Below are 12,453 nucleotides of genomic sequence, written 5' to 3'. Positions count from 1 at the left end.
CCACACACCACTCCGCACAGCACACTACGGCAGAACATCCCATTAGCATTCCGCTTTAGCATACAGTTTTACACAATAATAAACAAATGGAAAGTACATAAAACTGGTGTTGAACATGTGTCCACTAAGCACTTATTACACTCGGTGCCCATCAGCTAATCAAACATGTTTTATGTGTCTGTACTACTTAGCTATATCGTGTGCGGAACAATACAGCTCACCTCTCGTATGGCTACGGCAGACTGGCAGCGACTACTGCAGCCAGCGGCCAGCCTCACCTAACCAGCCACACCGAGAAGGGGGGGGGGGCGCTGTTTCCCCATTACACTGACATTTGTGGCAAGTGGAATACTACCACATAAACACTGTGGCTGTATCCCAATTCAGGGTCTGCAGCCTAAAAGTACGCAGCCTCAACGGTCCTCAAGGGCCGCGTACTCAAAGACTGCTAAGGCCGGAAGTGCGAGGCTTGTGAAATGGGACAGCCTCCGTCGCTCTGCCCGGGTTGCCTAGCAACCATGATAGCTGGAAACGTGTGGTTGACAGAAATGAAGGAGAACATATTTTGTTCGTTTGTTTGTTTCTACACGAGCTTTGTGTGATTTAATGAGTATCTGAGGCTGAGACCACAGGACTGTAAAACATGATTGTTGGGCTTCATATCTGTACTGAACAGTCATATAAGATTAGCTAGTAAATAACAAATAGTTAATGTTGTTCATGAGACTAAAGTCAGTGTAAATATGATATGGCCAATATTATAGTTATTATATTAATCATTATTAGTTATTACAGCAGTGAGTTTGAACTCCCAAATCAAATCACTTCTATTGTCACATCACATGTGCAGGTACACTGGTACAGCACATGTGAGTGAAATTCATGTGTCAAATACTGAGCTTCACTACAGATTCAAGTTGCAGCTATTTATATGTCCTATCACCTTAAATCTTCACTCAAAGACACTCAAGTATCTTTGACAGTGTATATATAGATGTATTATATATAAGAGACAAATGTTGTTCCTTCAGTATGTTGGCATTACTAAATTTGTCTCAATGCTTACATATATGTGTAAAAAGCAAATGTACGAGCTGTGAAAACTGTTTCTGATAGAATGAAGAGTAGACCGATATATTAAATATTCCTTTATTGGGTGATTAAATCAGACCATATCATAACTGCTTTAAGTCATACAGAATAGATATCAGAGCCTTAAACAGGCTGACTTCTGTTAAATGGGTCAAACTGGGCAGAAAGTATACAAACACATAACATCCTTATAGAATATGATGTAACACTATAGATCAACTTACCTCAGAATATATAAAGCATATAAACAATTACAGCAATATGATGCAACAAACACAGCAGTGCTACTAATCCAAAATACTCAAAGCTTCATAGAACTGAAACAAACATTTATTTTTAGCTCCATTCTGCTGCTGATACATAATTTAGGTTTCTGAATATTAAACTTGTTGCTGCCTTTCATAGTGTGTAACTTGAAGGCCCTGAGTACTTTCTCCCACACTGAAAACACTGGAATGAGAACATTATTTGAACATTACCTAATAAGACTGATTCAGGATAGACAATTAGTTATTTTAAACTTTTCTAGCAGTCCTTCACAAACAGGGAACAGTCTGTCTATTCTCTCCATCTGTCAGCTGCTGCTGGCTCTTCCTCCTCTTCCTCACACACTGCTGAGTTTGTCCTGGTGGATCATCAGGGGTGCAAAGCCTCACAGATGATGTGCAGCAGTGGGTCCCTCAGTCTGTCCTCACTCTGGACACTTGCAGTTGTCACACATGGAAATCAAATGTGTGATAAGCTGCAGGATTCAAACACAAGTGTAACTTATAAATACATGTTCATACTTTTATTACACAATCAGAGAGAAAGAAATAGAGAGAGTGCAGGACAGACAGACAGGTGACAGTCTCAGGTGTACACACTGCTACAAAACAGCACAAGAGAAGGATGATTTAGTGTTTGTGTTATTACGAGTGCTAAACAAGAAGAGTTCCCAGATGGTACAGTGGACACATGTGTGACTCCTGTGATTAAAGCATCTTTCTTTCAGCTTAACGAGTGAACCGTCAGCTCGTTCAAACACACGTTAAAGTCCGTTTGGCTCGACACCACCGAACAGAGGCAGCAATATAACATAGCTAACATTAACAGTGCAGTGAATCCTGCTTGTGCCGTGATATTCAGGACTGCAAACCGAGCAGCATCACTGACTTTCAGCTTGTTGAAAAATGAGACATGGAGACAATACTGGCAGCGCTGCACTCAGCTCTGCTGAATAAAGAGATCTTTTTACTCATGTACAACACTGACAACTAGTCAGCTAATCATTCACGATCAAACAAATCTGATTGGTTTCCAAGCTGAGTAAAAGTAGATGACCTCTCCATCCCTCCATCTCACCTGACCACCTAGCTCTTTTTCTGCAATAGTTTTAGCATATTTAATTAACTTGTGCTAAAATGATCTGTTTTACTATGTAGACTTGCAGGCCTTCAGGTAGGACTAAGTTGAAATTTGGTGTTTTTTTTAAGTTGACAGCATTTTTGAGCCCTCTGAACTTCACAATTACAGAAACATGACATTTTTTAAAGGGCACAAAACTAGGGCACGGAATTTAACGTGTTAATTGCGATTACTTAATTTGAAAAAACTAATGCGTTAAATTATTTTACGCATTTAATCGCACTTTGCATTCCAAGCAGGGGGAAACTTCTGTCAATGCATGATTTTCTGGTGTACCAATTACACTGATGCACACAGCTACAAAAATGGAAGAATCGGAAGAAAGTGCGTTGCTAGGACTGATCAGAAGGAAATTTAATTTCAAAAGACTGCCTGACGGAAGCCTTGATAAAAGCGTGGTTTTTTGCACAGTGTGCAAAAAGGAGTTTGTATACCAGCAAAGCACTTCAAACTCACTGTACCATCTAAATGCAAAGCATATTGCAGCCAGCACAGAAACTGTAGGAGCTGTTAGCACTAGCAGTTCGAGTACCAACAAAAGGTTTAGGCAGGCCAAACTTAATGAAATGACTGGTTACAGGACCAAAATTAGTAAGTCATTGGAAAACCTTAGAAATTCACCCGCAAAATAGATTGCTCTGGACTGTGAACCAATATGGGTGAAAGAAAATAGGAGGTTAGAAAATGTTCTACAGTTAGCGTGAGATGATCAAGCTTTCCAATTGCCATACCAAAAAACTATTTCAAGTAAAATTCAACAGCATTATGACACTGAAAAACAAGCAATGTAATGCAACTAACAAGCATCAGATGCATTAGAGAGAGTGGACTTTGTGGCACTTACTGGGGATCACTGGACTTTGGTTAGTAATTTTAATTACATGGGAGTCACTGCACATAATGTTGATGTCGAAGACGAGACATGGAATCTACAGTCCTGTCCTCCAGTCATTTGTCCTGACTGTGGAGAAGTCAGAAGCCGGAAGGTGCGTGAGCGGTTTCTCTCTGTGGAATGGAAATGGGGAATTCTAAAAAGGGCCACGACATTTGCAAAGACAGTGCACAAACAATGGGAGCTGCAGAAAGACACCTCCCAATCTAACACATTGATGAGGTTTAAAGCCAGCATTAACCTGTTGCTCACATCTTTCAAAGAACAGCCTTGCAAATAAACATTTGCCACAGGAAACAACATGCATTCGTTATGAGCACTGACTATTGTGGAAACAAAGTATCTTTTGGCCATTTAACATAAGTAGAAACAGGTGTCAACGAAGATGGGATTCGAACCCACGTGTGCAGAGCACAATGGATTAGCAGTCCATCGCCTTAACCACTCGGCCACCTCATCTCCTTGCCGTGGTTTTTTTGCCAGCAGAATTGGGAATTTATTCTGTGACCATGTAGTCTGGATGGACAAAATGCGAGCTGAGCGCTAGTGTATCGACGCAGGGAAATCTACTCCAGATCCCCGACGAGGGGCTGCGTAACACTTTGGTAGAAGCCTGGAGTGATGCTGGCTTCTTCTTTGAGGCTGTTCTTCTTGGGGGTTGCCAGAGGGGATCATCTGCCTCCATCTCACCCTGCCCCTAGCATTCTCCTCTGTCACAGCAGCCCTCTTCATGTCCTCCTCAACTAGATCCATGAACTTTCTCTTCCGTATTTTTCTTTTCCTCCTGCCTAGCAGCTCCATATTTTACACCCTTTTCCCAGTATATCTTATATTCCTCCTCTGCCCATTTCCAAACCACCGCAGCCTTACCGGTCTAACTTTGTCTCCAAACCGCTCAACCCCAGCTGTCCCTCTGACATAGTCAGTTCTAATCTTTTTCCATCCTGGACACTCCCAACATAAAAAAACTTACCATCTTCAACTCTGACAACTCCATCTCGGCCTCTCGTCTTTTCCTCCGTGCCACAGTCATAAAACAATACATCAGAGCAGTTCTCACCACCGTCCTGTAAAGCTTGCCTTTCACACCTGCTGCTATCCTGGTGTCACAAATCACCCCTTTATTTGGTCTCCACCCACATCTTCCCTTCAAAGTACTCCTTCCCTTGTTAGCACATTACCATTTCTACCCTTAATGACTTTAAACTGCTGTCCATCCTTTCCAGCTTCATCTCTCTGCCATACCAATTGGTACAAGTCCCTTTCTCCATGCTTAGTGTCAAGGCTCACCTTGAACTCACTATAAGGCTTTTCCTTTGCCATTGGTCTAGCACCCCTAGCATTCTTATTTACACGACAACATTACTTTTTCTTTTCCTTCCTTTTCCTTTGAATGCTTCCCTGAAGTGATGACACAAAGCCTTGAAAAATGAGTATAATGAGTAAAGTCGTAGACATAATGTGACAAAACCAATGGAGTGGCTACAGAGCACGCGGGTGGGCTGCTCAGGGATGTGCAAAGGGTCCCTGGAGAATGCGGGTATCGATCCCGCTACCTCTCGCATGCGAAGCGAGCACTCTCCCATTTCAGCTAATTCCCCTTTGTCGGTTGAGGATTGTAGCTTCATCTTGTCATATGGACCTTTAACTCCGGCGGATCTAAAAAGGACGCCTCGCCTTCATTGGTTTCTGGGCATGCCAACGACAACAAGACCCCATGGTAGAATCACTGCGCATACGAGACATTAAGGACCAACTCTAGTCTGGGCACTACACATTATGGTGGGAGACTGTCACCGTTTGTGGAAGCACCTTTCAGCTGCTTCTGGAGAAAAAGAGATGTCAGACTGGACTGGGGGCGTTGCTGCGTGATTCTTTGCTGCCATTGGCCAGTATTGTGATGGTAAGAGGGGAGACAATCACCTCAGATGGACAAACACTGATGAGGTTTAAAGCCAGCGTTAACCTGACAGTACCTGAAAGGTACTCAGAGGAGACGTGCAAATAAACATTTGCCAAAGGAAGCCACATGCGTTCGTTTGGAGCACTGACTATTCTGGAAACAAAGTATCTTTTGGCCATTGTATTAGCAGACCATTCTCTTTAACGTGACCTGTGCAACAAGACCACATGGTGAACTATGGGGAGTACTGAGCCAAAGAAGAGCTGAGGCATTGCATCATGCCTACTTTGGCAGCCAATCTCACAACATGCATTAAGATAAGTAGAAAGAGGTCTCGACGAGGATGGGATTCGAACCCACGTGTGCAGAGCACAATGGATTAGCAGTCCATCGCCTTAACCACTCGGCCACCTCATCTCCTTGCCGTGGTTTTTTTGCCAGCAGAATTGGGAATTTATTCTGTGACCATGTAGTCTGGATGGACAAAATGCGAGCTGAGCGCTAGTGTATCGACGCAGGGAAATCTACTCCAGATCCCCGACGAGGAGCTGCGTAACACTTTGGTAGAAGCCTGGAGTGATGCTGGCTTCTTCTTTGAGTCTGTTCTTCTTGGGGGTTGCCAGAGGGGATCATCTGCCTCCATCTCACCCTGCCCCTAGCATTCTCCTCTGTCACAGCAACCCTCTTCATGTCCTCCTCAACTAGATCCATGAACTTTCTCTTCCGTATTTTTCTTTTCCTTCTGCCTAGCAGCTCCATATTTTACACCCTTTTCCCAGTATATCTTATATTCCTCCTCTGCCCATTTCCAAACCACCGCAGCCTTACCGGTCTAACTTTGTCTCCAAACCGCTCAACCTCAGCTGCCCCTCTGACATAGTCAGTTCTAATCTTTTTCCATCCTGGACACTCCCAACATAAAAAAACTTACCATCTTCAACTCTGACAACTCCATCTCGGCCTCTCGTCTTTTCCTCCGTGCCACAGTCATAAAACAATACATCAGAGCAGTTCTCACCACCGTCCTGTAAAGCTTGCCTTTCACACCTGCTGCTATCCTGGTGTCACAAATCACCCCTTTATTTGGTCTCCACCCACATCTTCCCTTCAAAGTACTCCTTCCCTTGTTAGCACATTACCATTTCCACCCTTAATGACTTTAAACTGCTGTCCATCCTTTCCAGCTTCATCTCTCTGCCATACCAATTGGTACAAGTCCCTTTCTCCATGCTTAGTGTCAAGGCTCACCTTGAACTCACTATAAGGCTTTTCCTTTGCCATTGGTCTAGCACCCCTAGCATTCTTATTTACAAGACAACATTACTTTTTCTTTTCCTTCCTTTTCCTTTGAATGCTTCCCTGAAGTGATGACACAAAGCCTTGAAAAATGAGTATAATGAGTAAAGTCGTACACATAATGTGACAAAACCAATGGTTTGGCTACAGAGCATGCTGCTCGGGGATGTGCAAAGGGTCCCTGGAGAATGCGGGTATCGATCCCGCTACCTCTCGCATGCGAAGCGAGCGCTCTCCCATTTGAGCTAATTCCCCTTCGTCTGTTCAGGATTGTAGCTTCATCTTGTCATATGGACCTTTAACTCCGGCGGATCTAATAAAGGACGCCTCGCCTGCATGGGTTTCTGGGCATGCCAACGACAACAAGACCCCATGGTAGAATCACTGCGCATACGAGACATTAAGGACCAACTCTAGTCTGGGCACTACACATTATGGTGGGAGACTGTCACCGTTTGTGGAAGCACCTTTCAGCTGCTTCTGGAGAAAAAGAGATGTCAGACTGGACTGGGGGCGTTGCTGCGTGATTCTTTGCTGCCATTGGCCAGTATTGTGATGGTAAGAGGGGAGACAATCACCTCAGATGGACAAACACTGATGAGGTTTAAAGCCAGCGTTAACCTGACAGTACCTGAAAGGTACTCAGAGGAGACGTGCAAATAAACATTTGCCAAAGGAAGCCACATGCGTTCGTTTGGAGCACTGACTATTCTGGAAACAAAGTATCTTTTGGCCATTGTATTAGCAGACCATTCTCTTTAACGTGACCTGTGCAACAAGACCACATGGTGAACTATGGGGAGTACTTAGCCAAAGAAGAGCTGAGGCATTGCATCATGCCTACTTTGGCAGCCAATCTCACAACATGCATTAAGATACAGTTTTTCTCAGTCGCTTTGGTGCGTTCCTCAGAACACCATTAACATTTGCACAGCAGTTAGTTCATTTCCCAAAACAATTAGTGCAAACTGCAAAACCTAGTGGATAGCCTGCAAAAGCACGTCACATGCACAGAATTGATTATCCATACCTCAAAAGCAAGTATCCATGTCAATGAAACTGTCAGTGCCATCAAAATGAAAAGTCTTGACACCATCTTTATGAACAAGATAGTCAAATGGCATTGTCATGTTTCCACTATGACAGTTTATAATTTCAGACAATTGGTGACACCTAAAAATGCTGACGACAGCACTATGGCCTACCTGTACAGCCATCTGAAATGTGCAGTAAAGTCACTGTAGATGTTATGGGAGTCTTGGGAGTAACTGAGACACTGAATACGTACGTTTCACATTTCCATTGTGTAGAAGTGTTTGTAATCCTACAGAATTGTGCAAAAGAAAAATATGCTACAGTCACTTGTTCACTGTAGAATACATGTAAACATAAAATCACCCATTTGGTAGAGCTGTGCACTAATGTGAACAATAAACAGCATATGTAACAGTACAGTAAATCATTCTGGCACATCCAGACGTTCCTGTCTGTCTGGCCACATATTTTCATCTACATCACAACAGATGTTATCCCTCGCAATGCAGCGAGGAAAGTATCTCCTGGAGTGGCAAATCCATCCTCTGCAGGACCCTGCTGTGATGTCGTCACATGCTGCATCCATGGCTGCTAGCAGGGCCATTTGCTCATGTGGATGCCGGTCATAAACTTTCCACCTCCAGGCAGAGAAAAACTCCTCTATTGGATTAAGGAATGGGGAATATGGAGGGAGATATTCAACCAGAAGTCTGTCATGTGCTGCAAACCACTCTCTGACCTGATGGGAGTGGTGAAAACTGACATTATCCCAGACAACAACATACTTGCTGAGTTGGCCTCCACCTCTCTCATTCTCAGGGACTAGGTCCCTGTAAAGAGTGTCTAAAAATGTCAGGAGATGTTGGGTATTGTATGGACCAAGAAGGGGGATATGGGTGAGGACGCCGTTGTCTGAGATGGCTGCACACATGGTAATATTCCCTCCGCGCTGACCAGGGACTTCAGTGGTTGCCCTCTGTCCAATGCGATTTCTTCCACGCCTTCTGCCTTTGGCCAGATTGAAACCTGCCTCATCAACATATATGAATGTGTGCAGTGTTTCCCTGGCTTCCAGCTCCAGTACACGCTTTAGAGAGAGACAGAAATGCAATGTCACAATATGCCTGTGTACAGTAACAAACAGTAATGCATGCATTTGGTAAAACACATTGTAGAGTATGTGCTGTGGAATTGCAAGTGTACTGCATGAAACTACGAAGTACTGTAAAACAGTTTGCAGTGCAGAACATAGAAGACCAGCTTTACCTGCACATACTGGTGACGGATCTCCTTCACCCTGTCACTGTTTCGTTCAAATGGCACCTTATACAATTGCTTCATGTGGATTTCATTTTTCTTGAGTACTCTGTCAATTGTTGAAATTGAAACAGATTCAATATTGCCAAATACCGTGTGATTCTCTATGACAGCGCTTTGTATTTCTCTCAGCTTTATTGCATTGTTTGCAATGACCATTGCACAAATGGCTTCTTCTTGCTGTGGGGTAAAAAGGGGCCCTCTTCCGCCTCCGCGAGGTTGTCTTACAATCCTATGTGGTGCAGAGTGAACTCTTTGTGAAATTGCAAATACAGTACAGTAACATGTGATGTGTCTGAGATGGCACAGTACAGTACAGTGTATTACTGTTTGCATACCTGTTTTCCCTACGGAATGTTTGGATGATTGAACTGACAGTAGTTCTTCCAATATTGGGTTGCACCCTTCGACCAGCCTCCTCCATGGTGAGGCCGTGATTGACAACATGGTCCACAATTGTAGCCCTTATTTCATTAGGAATCCGCCTATATCTGCCTCTTCTCCCTCTTCCCCTTCCCCTTCCTCCCCACATCCTCACCCCTCTTCCACGGTGCTGACCTTCCATTTTGTGTCACAGAAGTGTAGAAATGGTACACACTAGCTCCTGCGCAGTTTATATATGCTTGCCAATTGGGGATTCACAGGATTCATCCATAATTGACAGTGAACAAGTTGTTTGTCATTGGTTACAACTAAACTTTCACACGCCGCCTCATGAGTGACAGCTGTGATTCACCTGAGATCAATTGTTCAATTTCGGAGACATTTCCAGGAAAAATGATACAGAAAGGTATAGGATTTGCTTGAAAGATGGCCAATATTTGGCATGTGATAACTAGTTCAACAATTTTGTGTGTGATGACTCAAGCAATGGATGTATGACTATTAGTTTTATTGGGAACGACTATTCAGCATCCATAGGTATGATTACTTTTGACTGACATGACATAAGCAAATGGAAATGTCAGAAAGCAGCAGGGAAATGTATGGAAGCAACTGATTCATGTCCAAAATCATTTGCAGTTTGTTCAGAGAGAGGAGAAATTGCTACTATGATGTGCACAAATGACTGAGTGTTGTGGAGGTTGAACTAATAGTTATGAGAATTTCAATTCTGATCTGAGAAACGCACCAAAGCGACTGAGAAAAACTGTAAATCCCAACCGGAGCTTTGTAACATGAAAAGATGGGTGCAGAATGTTAGTGAATCCGGCTGTGGACACAGTTATTAATGCAGATGATCTCATTAAATATATATATTTAGATTCCCTTTCAGAGCCTGCAGCAGAGCCACAATACAAGACACATGCAGGCAGTGTCCAGCTCTGAAACCAAACCAATCACTTTCATGTAGTTTGTTTTTTCTAGGACTCAAAGATTAGCATTGTCTTAGTATAATGTCTAAATCATAAAGTGACAAAATATTGACTTCAATAAATACCCATATTACATGACATACAGAGAAAAAAACAGGATTTATATGAGAGTAAATCCCGTTTTATGTTTTCTTGCACAGTATGTAAGGTGAATTTTTTTCCAATATTGAATAAATAACATGTGTCATATTGATAAAACAACTAAAGAATTAAGAACCATAATAATGTAAGTTGTTTCCCTGTAATGGACTAAAAACGCTCTTGTTATAGTTTTAGTGGCATTACAAGAAAAATAAAGATCAATGATATATTCAGAGATGTTATTTTGAGAAGCACGTTGACTCAAACCCACCTCGATGTTCTCATCTTTACAGCCCACTGAGCGCTTATTTTTTTCTTAAATCTGTGACTCTGCTGCCCCCTGGTGGTTTTTGTTGTTATGTTACTGCTTATTTGGTACAGGTGGCAGAGCAGGTCAGCCACTAATCAGAAGGTCGGTGGTTCGATCCCAGGCTGCCTCCTGGCTGCATGCCAAATATCCTTGGGCAAGATACTAACCCCATGTTTGCCTACTGGTGGTGGTCAGAGGGCCCGGTGGCGCCAGTGTCCGGCAGCCTCGCCTCTGTCAGTGCGCCCCAGGGTGGCTGTGGCTACAATGTAGCTTGCCATTGCCAGTGTGTGAATGTGTGTGTGAATGGGTGGATGACTGAATGTAGTGTAAAGCGCTTTGGGGTCCTTAGGGACTGAATAAAGCGCTATACAAATGCAGGCCATTTACTTATTTTTGTCAGTTATCTTTTCAAACCTGAAATACAACCAATTTTTTTTTTGTTAAGTTTTTGTATGGCTGCTGGCAACATGAGCTGTCTGGTTTCAGTTTCTCCTGTTATGCTTAGTATAAGTTCAGATTCATTTAGGGAAGAATGCCATATTTGTACATGTATGTACATAGAGTAAAATATGTGTACATACATATTTTATTGTATATTTTATATACAGGGGCGGTCCTAGCCTGTTTGGTGCCCTGGGTGAACACTCCCTCTACCGCCCTCTTGCTTATTTCTCCTCTTCTTTTCTGTTTTTTTTCAAGGACCATGGCTTTGACCTTTTCTTGTCCATCTCTCATCAGTAATTTTGCACTCCAGTATCAACACCCAATCCCACAACATAAACTCATAGACCTACACCTTGTATAGGGTTTTTTTTCCCTGGGAGTTCACATAACCCAGGAAAAAATAATTAATTAATAATATTATGAATGAAATGTGCACTATTTGGAAGAAGCCCCCCCCGATAGAATTTAGAAAACACATCTGTGCAAAAAGTCTGTATCGTAAGTCAGTTTTCGTGTGTTTGGTAGGGCAGTCAACTCTAACACATTAATGCTGACATCACGATTAATGCGATTACAATTTTTAATGCAATCAACCCATCTGGAGCACTGAATGAACAAACTCCCCAACAGAAATATTTCAGGGATTTTTACTTTCCAAAATATTGACTTTAAAGCTTGTCGGAAACAGGCTTTTTTTTGGGCCTTGTATTGCATCCCATTCTGTCATCAAAGCCTTTCAGAAAAGAGTCTATTTGTCATGTTTCGGCTAAGCACTCGGAGAACACAGCTGAGGACAATTACACATGACCAAGTGGGGAGGACATGAACGGAAAACGCTGACACCAAGACGCGGACATTAAACGTAACACAGGAAGTACAGAGACAGCCAAGAGAGGCAGAGAGAGAGAACACGAAGGAGCACACAATGGAAAGAGGAAAACACGGAACACAAGGAGTGGGAGCAAAGCACAATAACTCACATCACTATATACACAGTCACACAGAGGGAGACACAGGGCAACAACACAGGGGGGAAATCTAATAATTAATACAGAACAGAATGACCTAGGAAACCTGGAGTAAGCCTCAACATAATGCAAAATATGACAGAAAAAACAGGAAACCTAAACCGCGGGGTCAAAATGACCCAGGACCATGGAACTATTTTATTCTGTGGATGGTAAAATGAGTAAATATTTGCAGTTAAATTCAGTTCAGAGAAACCAGAAACAAAACTGGAAGTTAGAAGAATTCAGAGATTTGTCCATGTTGTGCTGCACCATTGAGTCTCCTCATCAGG

At 42.8% G+C, this 12,453-nt stretch overlaps 3 non-coding genes across 3 annotated transcripts; all 3 read right to left on the bottom strand.

The window, feature by feature from the left end:
- Nucleotides 1-3,768: 3,768 nt before the first annotated feature.
- trnas-gcu (transfer RNA serine (anticodon GCU)) lies at nucleotides 3,769-3,850 on the bottom strand. Its single transcript has one exon. It is a non-coding gene; the product is annotated as a tRNA-Ser (tRNA).
- A 1,779-nt stretch (nucleotides 3,851-5,629) lies between these two features.
- trnas-gcu (transfer RNA serine (anticodon GCU)) lies at nucleotides 5,630-5,711 on the bottom strand. The gene has a single exon. It is a non-coding gene; the product is annotated as a tRNA-Ser (tRNA).
- Nucleotides 5,712-6,772: 1,061 nt separating this feature from the next.
- trnaa-cgc (transfer RNA alanine (anticodon CGC)) lies at nucleotides 6,773-6,845 on the bottom strand. The gene has a single exon. It is a non-coding gene; the product is annotated as a tRNA-Ala (tRNA).
- Nucleotides 6,846-12,453: the final 5,608 nt, after the last annotated feature.

This window comes from Perissodus microlepis, chromosome 3 (assembly GCF_051167445.1).
Source record: "Perissodus microlepis isolate ML-2025 ecotype Zambia chromosome 3, ASM5116744v1, whole genome shotgun sequence".
Classification (NCBI taxonomy): Eukaryota; Metazoa; Chordata; class Actinopteri; order Cichliformes; family Cichlidae; genus Perissodus; species Perissodus microlepis.
Note: the sequence above shows the minus strand (reverse complement) of the source record. Positions and strands in the feature narration are given on the sequence as shown.